Below are 11578 nucleotides of genomic sequence, written 5' to 3'. Positions count from 1 at the left end.
AGACACAGGTAGGAGTGAGGGCAGACTCCATGGATGGAGTCCACACAAAAGTCTCTCTTCTTCCACAATCCGCACCTGAATTGTGTTGTGTTGCTGGGCCGGCCCACCTGGACATCCACCAAACGGCAGCCTCAAAACAAAACAAAACAAACAAACAAACAAAAAACCCTGTAACTATCCGTGGCAGGGCCCAGAAACACCAGCCGCGTAGGCTGCAGCACGAGGCAGATACCCTGAGGAGATGGGAGCTCAGAGCATCTGCCTGAGCAGGCAGATGGGGGTGAGATACTCCAGTGAGCTTCTGACAGTGGCTGGGGCCTCAAAGGTGGGAGAAGGGCATAGCAAGGAAGGCAGAAAACATCAGAAGCAAATGTAACTTACTGAAAGTTTCCCTCAGGGGCTGGTCTTACGCTAGAATGGAGAGCTGAGACGCCCTTCCACTCCCATAATGGAAAGGTCGCACTTGCACACGTGGGCTTCTCACATGGAGCTGCCCGTGAGGGGCCTCTGTGAAAACCTACCCACTGTTTTTCACGTGATGCGATGGACCAAAAGCAAATGAATAAAAACCAATGCACGCTGAATTCCCAAGAATCAAACAAGACACTAGCTTTGGGAATAAGTTACTTCAAAGTGCAAGGTCCTCAGCCCTTTTGCCAACCAGATGGCAGAGGGGGCGCCCAGGCACAAAGAGAACATAGCGGGCCAAGAGTGACGTTTACTGAGAACCGAATTATGCTGATTCCACGCACGTGGATCTCAAATCCTTTGTTGTACACCAAACATGCCTCATGGCGCGACCTGTTCTCACCCTGTAAACCCTGGCACTTTCTAAACATGGATCCCTTCCTTTACCCCTATGAGCCTGCCCCGATCACATGTCTGGGACTCATGGGCTGCACTGGAGTTTGGGGAAAGCTTCAGGGGGAGATTTTGTCAAAGATAAATGGCCAGGCCCAGTGAGCGCCCTGAGCTGGAAGGAAACCTGGGATGCGGCGCCATGAATCAGCGAGTTCCCTCAGGAGGACAGGCGGCCTGCTTATTACACGCACCTTGTCATCGATCCAAACCATACAGACATCAGGCCTCGCCCTGCAGGCAGCCGAAGCAGCAGTGTCCAATTTGTCTGTAGCAAGTTGAATCCTGGAAACCCCAACACACAAGCAGGTCCGTTCAAAGAACAAGGGTCGTGAGCCAACCTTCCCCCCAGCACCATGGGCAAGACGTGGCACGGCCCTGAGTGTCTGACTCCCGACCCCGATGTCCGACAAGAGAGAAGAGAGAAGTGGGTACGCCGAAGGCATCTTTCTGACCATTGTATTCCCAGGGCCCAGCCAGGCCCCGGGAACTGTTTGTCCAACAAATAAAGAAGTGAATTTTTAAAAAGTAAACAAATGAAATATTATGTAGGGCTTTAAATCATCTTGGAGATTATGTAGTGACATGGATAAACAGACAACTTCAAGACGGAGGGGCGGTGTAACCTCCCATGTGCCCAAACATGGAGGAGAACAACAAGATTTACTGGGGAACTCTCGAAACGTGTACCATAGTGAGGCCACTGTACTTTTCCTCCTGATCACATCTCATCTCCTCCTGGAGATTAAGGGGGGCCTGGACGCCTCAGGTACTCATGATATCAGAGCACACGAGTGACTGTAAAGATGGGAAAAGATACAAAATCTTGTGTATTTTATTATTTCAATCATCTAAACGCTACAGTCAATATTGTGATTGTTGCTATTGTTTAATAATTGAAAAAGGCAGGTAATCTGTATATGCAATAACATTTTGCAGAACAACACGCACACACACACACTCTCACACACACACACACACACACACAACTGGTGATACTCAACAAAGCCAGCGTTGTAGTTATTAGTATTGTAACAACATCCATTTCCAGGTTTGATAATGTATTACAGTTATGTCAGATGTTAACATGAGGGGAAGCTGGGTGAACGGTACATGGACATTTTATGTACTATTAATCTGTTTGCAATTTCCTGCAGGTCTATAATCATTCAAAAATAAAAAGTCAAAAAACAAAAACATAGCAGGAGAAGAATCTCCAACCAGGGTCTTTGCCTCATCTCTTCTCTCCGAATGTCCCACATGTGAGCCGTGAGAGACCCTGTCGGAGTAAAGTGTTCTTTTACAAGAAAAGCAGGAAATCTGATGAATGTGCTGGTGAGATGGCTGCAAACATTCACCTGCCTGTCTGCACGTTCAGTCTCTGCAGAAACAGAGATGAACTCTCCTCTCTGCAAGTTAAAATAAAAGCCAGTCAATCCCCATGTGTGCCCCTTTACCGCAGGTAATAAGTGGGAGCCCAGGTGAATTGCTATGCATTTCCCTTTAAATTCTTGGGATTTCAGTGACAGAGCAAGGCTCTCATCTGTCAGCAGAATGTTCCAGGCAGACCCATTACTTTAGCGCTACAATAAAACAAAGGCCATCAGGATAATCCCGCAAACAAAAGCAGCTGGGAGCATCATCCATACCAGAGGCTGTATTCATTTGCCCAGAACATTTAAAACTCTATGCCCCAGCTCTTCTCCCCAAAGTCCTTATTTCACCCCATAAAATAAATTTAAAGTGCATAAATGTATATTAAAAATATCTAAGCAAACACTTGCAGCTAAATAATGTTCACCCAGATGCGCCTATGATTTTTTTTTTTATCGTTAGACATGTTTCCTGTTCTCCCAAGTAAATATTTCACTGAAAATGCTCCCCAAGCAGTTGTTATCTTGGTATTTTCACAATAGCATAGTCTGTGCTCTGTATGTATAAATACTGTAAATAACCAGGCATTTTCCCGAGGAGACCGCTGAGTTCCCTGCGTGTTGCAAACCGATTCTCTTCGTCAGGCTAGAGAGCAGAGGCCGTGCTTAGCAGGGAGTGAACTCCAAAACCCACGTCACCGGTTTCCAGTAATCCCTTTGCGCCCGAAACCAGGGGAGTCCCTACAGAATTTGTCAGTAGGCGTCATCCGAGGGCACCACGGGATTGGGAAGAAACTCACATGGCGAGGCCGCAGACCCCATACTTAAAGGCTGTTTCTCCCACTTGTGTGACTTTGGGCCAATGATTTAATGCCCCACCTGTGAAGTGGGAAACACCAACAGAGAATGCTGCTTGTGTTTGTGTGGTGGGTCGGTCATCCCACAGTATGCGGCCCTCCTGCTTTGCTAAAGCAGAACTCGTTAAGGGGCAGCCAGCCAGGTGGCAGCCCAGGTACCCACTGGGGTTGTAAGTACCCCTGCCAAGGATGGCCCACATTCATCAAGACCCGATGCCCAGTCTCGTGACAATTTAACACTCAGTGTCCCTTCGGGCTCTAGCTGTGGAGTTACTCTACAGGAGTGATTCTCAAACTGGAGAGTGCATCAGGTTACTTGGGGGAGGAACTGGTACTTATTCAAACACAGATGCCAGGGCCCCACCCCTAGAGTTTCTGATTCAGCACATCTGAGTGTTACCTGAGACTCTGCATTTCTAACAAGTTCCTAGGGTCCGGGGACCACACTGCTCTAGAATAGGGGTCTTCAAACTTTTTCTGAAAAAGGCTAGCCGGAAATACGGTGGGCCAGAGATCATGCACGATACATTTCAACAAAACTGTTATTTATGGCCACTGAAGTTTGCATCTCATATCATTTTTACATGTCAGGAAATATTATGCTTTTTTTTCAACTACTTGAAAATGCGAAAACCATTCTCAGCTGTTGAGCCCAAGGAAAGCAGGTAGTTGGTTGGGTTTGGCCCTGGGGCTATGGTTTGCCAACCCTTCAACTAGAACACCAGGAAAGTGTGATGCTTTCAGCCCCCATTGATATAAAAATGTCTCCATTTTTCTTTCTCCATCTGTTTCTGTGTCAAAGGACCCCACTCCACCCACCGTGCTCCCCACTGGTGCTCCCCCAGCAGCCGCCTCAGCTGAGTCAACACCGCCTTGGCCACCGGGGTCTCCATAGTTTTCCCGCCCCACCCCCACCCCCACCCCCAACTGGCCTTCTCCTTTCAGCTTCACTTTTGCTCTTTTTATAGCTTTGCACAAATTTGTCTCTGTGGCAAATTTACAGCACGCACTGCTTGTCTGAACTATTTAAAGGCACAATATTCTCGACTGTGCCATAAAGCTTTCCCATTCTGTGTGTTTTATTTCTCTGTTTGAGGACCTTTTATGAAATCAGCAGCTAGGCGGAAGGAAATCATTTGCATACTTGGCTCCACACACCTGGAATTCCTTAATTTTAGGGATTAACAAAATGAGTCCAATAAAAAGTGGAGGCCCTTGTTAGTCATCTCTGTAAAGTCCCTTCATTACCTGTTACTTACGCCCAATCTGAGGGCCCAGTCCAGGAAATTCACATTGTGCAGGTCAGTTATTACAATTTTATGAACTGATTTGTAATTTTACGTGGCACGGTTTGTGTTTTTAGTGTTCCTCAAAGTTGAAATGACTGTTGGCTTCCCCTGCCCCACTCTTAAGAGGACCCCTCTCAGGGTGATCACAGAGATGGTCCAAAGGTTATGAGTGGGGGACTGTTGTCACATTGCAGCCCTGATGAGAGTGGAATCTCAGCATCAATTGTGTTGTTATTTGGCACAATCTGTGTGCAGGCCCTATAAGTGTCACTTCCCAAGCAGGGAACATGCATATCCCCTTCTGTTCTAGTCTACGCTCACTCCCCAGAGCAATGTGGGTGCTTCTCACCTTCTCCCTGCAGAATCGAAGAAAAATGCTTCAGATGCCCCTGCTTTTACGGAGAATCTGATCAAGGTCAGATTAATAACGCAGTGGCCATCGCTAGCTTTCTACAAAGGGCAGGACAACACCATCAATTCTGATTGCCAACATGTTTCCAGTTAATTCAGGGTTCCATGCAAGACTCCTTACACAATCGGCAAAACATAAATTGGTCTTACCAAAGTAGACAGTTCCCACAATTGGAGATTAAAACAAAATAAGACAAAACAAACAAAAATCCTCTCTGAAAGTTCCACTGTTTTTTTCGTTTCTCTCTCCCCCCCCCCCCCCAAAAAAAATACAACTCCCACGTCACCAGGCCCAACAGCACAGAGCCTGTCGCTGCCTGAAGTCAGCAGCTGTAATCAGGATAATTCTGAGACTGAATAATGCATGCTGGAATGCTGTTTACAGGAAATGAGCAATTTATTTTATTATCCAAATTTTAAACCCTTTTAATATGCCTCCCAAGAAGATGTCTGATTTAGAAAATTGAAAAAAAAAAAGGAACTTAGGAGAGGACAAGGGATACTAAAAAAATTTCGCCAGATAAAGAAAGGCCAGATAAAGAAACTTTAGAGAGAGCTTGTGCAAAACTCAGTAAGTAAATCCGTATCAACTCCCTTTATGTTGGTGACTGTTAGGGGCCAACATTATACTGTTTTGAGTCACAGAGTAACTGTGAAATGAAAAGCTGAACTATAGGCTTAGGTTCAGTGGAAGTAAAACAATTCATTAAATTTCATTTTCACAATGAATGTGTGTGTGCACACGCGCACACACATGCACACGTGTGCTGGCAAATATGTAAAATGTTTCTGGAAGAATCGCAGAAAAACTGCTAGCAGGAGTGAAAAGGAACAGGGGAAAGGATTTCTCTTTTCATCATGTTCCTTTCTGATCTGTTTGCCTATTCCAACGGCACACACATACTTTTATATTTTGGATCACCCGCGTTTATGTGGGAGGTGAAACTGTAAACCATTTTTGTGTTTTTCTTTATATTTATCTGTATCTTGGATGAACAAATATTTTAAAGAAACATCATTTTCAGGGCCTTAATAAGTCCCTCATCTGATCAGGAAGGCAGAGGTAATATGAATTTTATACTTGTAATTAATTTTCATTCTTAAATAAACCAAGTTTCATTCTTTTTAATTTATTGGGATGACAATTGTTAGTAAAATTACATAGATTTCAGGTGTACAATTCTGTATTACATCATCTATAAATCCCATTGTGTGTTCACCACCCAGAGTCAGTTCTCCTTCCATCACCATATATTTGATCCCCCTTACCCTCTTAAATAAACCAACGCACATGCCCTGCATATGCATATATACCAGAGACATGTCACGGACGCATGGAATGACCAGCCTTCCCAAGGCATCCATGTTTCCTAGTCCCACGCTGCCCTGCAGGACTTTGCAGTTCAGAGGACTTCTGTCTTCGTCCATCAGAACAGGACAGCTCCCACCATAAAGGTTGAGAAAATAGTCACATATACTAGCAGGAAGGTCACCAACACCCAATCCCACCTCTGGGAAGGGCACATGGTCTGATGGCCTCTCTTGCTGCCTACAGTAGCCACCTTTGCACTCACTAAGGACACAGACGAAGGGCGAGAAGAACCTTGGAGATGGTTAGTCCACCTCTGCGTATGGTAGACGAGGGGCTGGAGCTGGGAGATGTGACGTGTCTTGACCCAGACAGCTCAGCTGGCCAGAGAGGCCTCACCCTCAGGTTATCTCCTCACCACCCCTCCTGCCTCAGGGAGCCTGGTGGCCAGCTCACCTTGACTGTGTATAGTGCACCCAACGAACTCATCACAAGTGGAAGAGAAGGCAGGGTCTTGAGAAAAAGGAAACAGGAAGGTTGGTTTGGATGGGAGGCAAAGTGTTCTATGGATGCCCCCGTCCTATGGCCCGGCACTAGGGAAGAATCATTCTGAGAAATGCATGTAGGGCTGACCTGGAGGGTAAGTAGATATTTTTTGAAAAAGGGAAGGGAGTGGCATGAAAGGGATGCCTACGTGTGCTAGGCACTTTGCATTCCTTCCCTCAAATAAGTGATGTATCATTATCCCTATTTACAAATGGTGGTAAATAGGCTATTGAGAGCACACATCTCCTGGCTGAGCTGGGTTTTAAACCCATGCTTGTCTGAGTCCAGAGCCCAGACCTGAGATCTCTACATCCAACCACCTTTCAGATAAATGCAACAGATCAGGAAAACTTTGCTGACCTCAAACTTTTACTGAGTAAACATATAGATTTTGAATGTTTGCTGCCCACTGACCATGCTGATGAGGAAAGAAATAGAGGGAGATTCTCTTTGTCTGTTAGAGATTTTTAAAAAGGTGAGGGAGAATAGCACTTACTGAGCATTTAATGTGCATTAAGCAATCCTGTGTGTACTTAACATATACTGTCTCACTGGATTTAAATTAGATTGGAGGTTGATATTGTTTTAGGAAACAACCAAAGAAGGGCCAACAATTCCTACTCCAAAGACACATGGAATCGCAGAGGTAAAGAAGAGGGGAGAAGTTTTTCAGATTAATATTTCATCCAACACAGCTACAGTTTTGACCCGGGAGGTTCCTGGCTTGGGAGAAAAGATATGCCACTAGGTTTGAGCTTCTCAGATTGGGTGCCAAACTGATTCTCTGCTTCAGCGCCATCTAGAGGCTTTCTCTGGACACTCCAAACTGATGAATCATAAATCTTTAATAGTATTATAATAATTCTTTTGGATAAATATCCAGAAGTGGAATTGCTGGATCAAACAGTAGTTCTATTTTCAATTTTTTGAGGAATCTCCATACTGGTTTCCATAGTGACCGTACCATTTTGCGTTCCCAACCAACAGTGTACAAGGTGCCAATTTCTCCACATTCGTCAATATTTATCTTTTGTTTTTTGATGTTACCCATCCTGACAAGTGGGAGGTGATATTTCACTGTGGTTTTGATTTGCAGTCCCCAAGTAATTACGATGTTGAAGATTTTTTCACATACTTGTTGGCCATTTGTATGTCTTCTTCGAAAAAATGTCTTTTAAAATCCTTAGTCCATTTTTAAACTGGGTATTAGTTTTGTTTTGTTTTGCTATTGAGTGTTGGAAGTTCCTTATATTCTTTTAGAGATTAACTTTTTATCAGATATATGGTTTAGACATATTTTCTCCCATTCTGTAGGTTACCTTTTCATTTTGTTGATTGGTTCCTTTGCTGCGCAGAAGCTTTTTAATTGCAACCCCACTTCTGGGTATTTATCCAAAAGAATGGAAATCAGGATCTCAAAGAGAGATTAGCTCTCCCATGTCATTATAGCACTGGTCACAGTAGCCAATATGTGGACACGATCTAAATGTCCATTGACAGATGAATGAATAAAGGACGTGTAGTATATACATACAGTGAAATATTGCAAGTCTTAATAAAAAGAAAATTCAGCAATACGCAACAACATGAATGACCCTGGAGGATATTATGCTAAGAGAAATAAGCCAGTCACAGAAAAACAAATACTGCATGATTGCACGTACATGAGGTATCTAAAATAGTCAAATTCATAGAATCAAAGAGTGAATTATGGCTGCCAGGGGTTGGGGGAGGGAGAAATGGGGAACTGCTAATCAGTGGGCATAAAGCTGCACTCCGGCAGGATGAAGACGCTCTAGAGCTCTGCTGTGCAACACAGAACCTGTGATCCGCAATATCATACACTTCAAAATTAGTTAGGAGAGTGGATCTCATGCTAAGTGTTCTAATCACAATACAATTAAATTTAAACAAAGAAAGTACTAAGTTCATTTTTGGCACGTAAGTGCTTCCTGAACTAAATAACGTAGTAGGATGGTGGAAAAGTAATTGTGGTTTTTGCAATTGTTTTCAACCTTTTAAACTGCAATTACTTTTGCACCAACCTAATATTTTACTAACTCTAAATCATCATCATCACCATCAGCATCATCATCTAACATCTATTGAATACTTGCGATATGTTAGACCCTATACCGTTATATGTTATATATCTTTCATGCCATTCAATTCTCTCAACATTCCTATGAAGCAATCGCTTTTACCGTTTCCCTGAAAATAAAACCTAGCCGGACCACTAGCTGTAATGCATCTTTTGGAGCAAAAATTAATGTAAGACCTGGTCTTATGTTATATTATATAAGACCCGGTCTTATATTATAGTAAAATAAGACCGGGTCCTATATTAATTTTTGCTCCAAAAGATGCATTAGAATTGATGGTCCGGCTAGATCTTATTTTCGGGGAAACACGGTATTAACTCCTTTTTCATAGATAAAAACACTGAGGCTCAGAGCCACTAAGGGATTTGCCCAAAGTCAAACAACTGCTAAGCGGTGGAGCTGGGATTCAAAAGCCAAGTCTGAGGTTCTGACCACCGTGTCCCATCCCCTTTCCAGCAACAAGGCTAGTAAAGAACCTTGGTCAAACAGATGGTTGCTGGTTTATATCCTATTTATGATTTTATGAAATACAGTTTGTGGTTTTGAAGATTGAAAATTTAAATAATTTGTATTCCTCTCTTCCCCCAAATCCTGCTTCCCCCAAGCCAGAGACATTAATATTGACATCCAGACCCGACCTTCCTTCCCTACCTTCTCCCTCATTGGCTGAAGAAAAGCCACAGGCTTGGTTGCTTATCTACATGCACACCCCTTCATCTTAACACCAAAGAAAGACTGGCGTGACTATCAAACACCATTATAGAAAATGAAGTGCCAACTGGTCTCTCAGGACTCCCATGAAGCAACCCAGTGATGAGGCAATGGCAGTCTATGTGTGGTTCTGGTGGCTGCCACAGATGCCAGGTAGTTTTTCACTAAGCCCATCTTCGCTTCATCCTGAGCCCACAGTCAGACTATCACAAGCCTCACACGTACTTATTAGGACTAAACACAGTTCTGGTTGACGGAAAGATGGGGGAAGTGGCGTGTGCCACTTCTAGGACGTGGCACCCTCTCCGTTCCCGCCTTGCCCCACAATACTCTCTTCCCACTGTGCCAGCTGGAAGTCCGAACACAGGGTGACTTTAAAAACCACATGTTGAAGGTGGCAGTCACCGGATACCAAGGGACCCCCTGAATCGCTGTTTATTGAAAACAGTTCTCTGTTGATCAGAAATATCAGTTTGGGATTTTATGTGACCGAGAAATAAACTTCTCCTATAAAATGCGCTGACGTTTGGCAGTTGTTGTTTACAGCAGCTATTCTTACACTAACAAATGCAGTTATCTCTTGATGCCATCAATGGTCTCAGCTAGGAATGCATTTAGCTCAAATGACAAAACACTGCTCCTCACAGCTAGAAGTATGGGGCAGTGGTCTAGGGCTGGGAAATGGCTCAGGGACCTGGCCCCGGACCTTTCCTCTTAGATACTCTGCCTTCTCTTAGGCACCTGCCCATGAGCTTCTCACCACATGGTCTCTAGATGGCTGCTCTGTCTCCACCTAGATGTCCACACAATCCTAGGCAAGAAGAAGAAGAAAGGAGAAGCTACAAGGACGGTATGGATGATTTCAGGAAAGAAAACGTTTTCCCAAAAACGTTGCTGGCCATAACTGAGTCGTGTGCCCACCTCAAGTGGCCAGGGGTCTAACAGAGTGAATAATTGTGACAGGGCCCACTGAGGTCCTGGGAAAATGCCATGGTATTTTCTATAAGAAAAAAGGGGGCTACATAACTAGCAATGTCTGTCTCAATAATATAAAACTAATACACAGGATTTCAGCAAAGAAGAATCACTAAGGGTCCTCTGCCTAGCCACTGCCTTGTCTAGAAGCCCCCACACTTCTTCTGCCCCCAACACAGACTTTTTGATCAACGACTCTACTTTCGTTCTGCCTGAACACCATGTTGCTTCCAACATGGACACCCCCATAACACACATATAGCTTGTTTAAGATTTCACTTCAAGCTTGCAATGAATTAGCTAAGGATGCTACTTTGGCTTTTGATTGAAAAATGCCACATCTTAGAGTTGGAAAAGCACATCTATGGTGCTAAAACGTCATCTCACATTACTGACCATATTCTTTATAGTGAACAATGTTGAGACAACTACATATGGTGCCAGGTGGATACTAGACCAATCGGGGGGATCACTGCACAAATAATATAAATGTCTAACCACTATGTTGTACACCTGAAACTAATGTAAAATAATATTGAATGTCAACTGTAACTGAAAAAAGAATAATTAAAAAAAAAAGTCACCTCACAAAGCCAAGCATGATTTTGTCGTCTCACCGTCCTACTTCTCTACTGTCCTCCACCAGCTCAGCTCCCCTCTCTCTCCTATTGCTACTCCACACACAAGAGGACAGAGTCACATCTGGATAGAAAGGGGTTCTGAAGAGTCACAGGAGGACTTGCTAACAAGAGGCAAGGGGTTAAGAATGGCGATATTGAAGAAGACCCATCCGGCAATAAGATGACGAAAGGTACCAATGGCTAGGTGTGCAGTGCATTTGGGAATGGAGCCAGGAGTCTGGTTGTGTAGACTGTTTGTTCTGATGTTTCAAAAGAAAAGTACCTGTGTTTGAATTAGAAACAAACATTCCTAAGATCAGTCACCAGCTTAACCCAACATGCCACCACTTCCACTGAGGACCTGACATTATAATCGCCATACTCTTGTGGACAGATTTAGCCCCAAAGCCACTCTGGCTGAGATGAACAACTGCGCCAGGCTACAAGCATGGAATGGGTGAAAATGTTGTGTCTGGTCTGTTGGGGGCTGCACATGAGGGCGACTGCTCAAAAAGAAGCAAAGCAGA

The sequence above is a fragment of the Rhinolophus sinicus genome, linkage group LG11, assembly GCF_036562045.2.
Source record: "Rhinolophus sinicus isolate RSC01 linkage group LG11, ASM3656204v1, whole genome shotgun sequence".
Taxonomy (NCBI): Eukaryota; Metazoa; Chordata; class Mammalia; order Chiroptera; family Rhinolophidae; genus Rhinolophus; species Rhinolophus sinicus.
Note: the sequence above shows the minus strand (reverse complement) of the source record.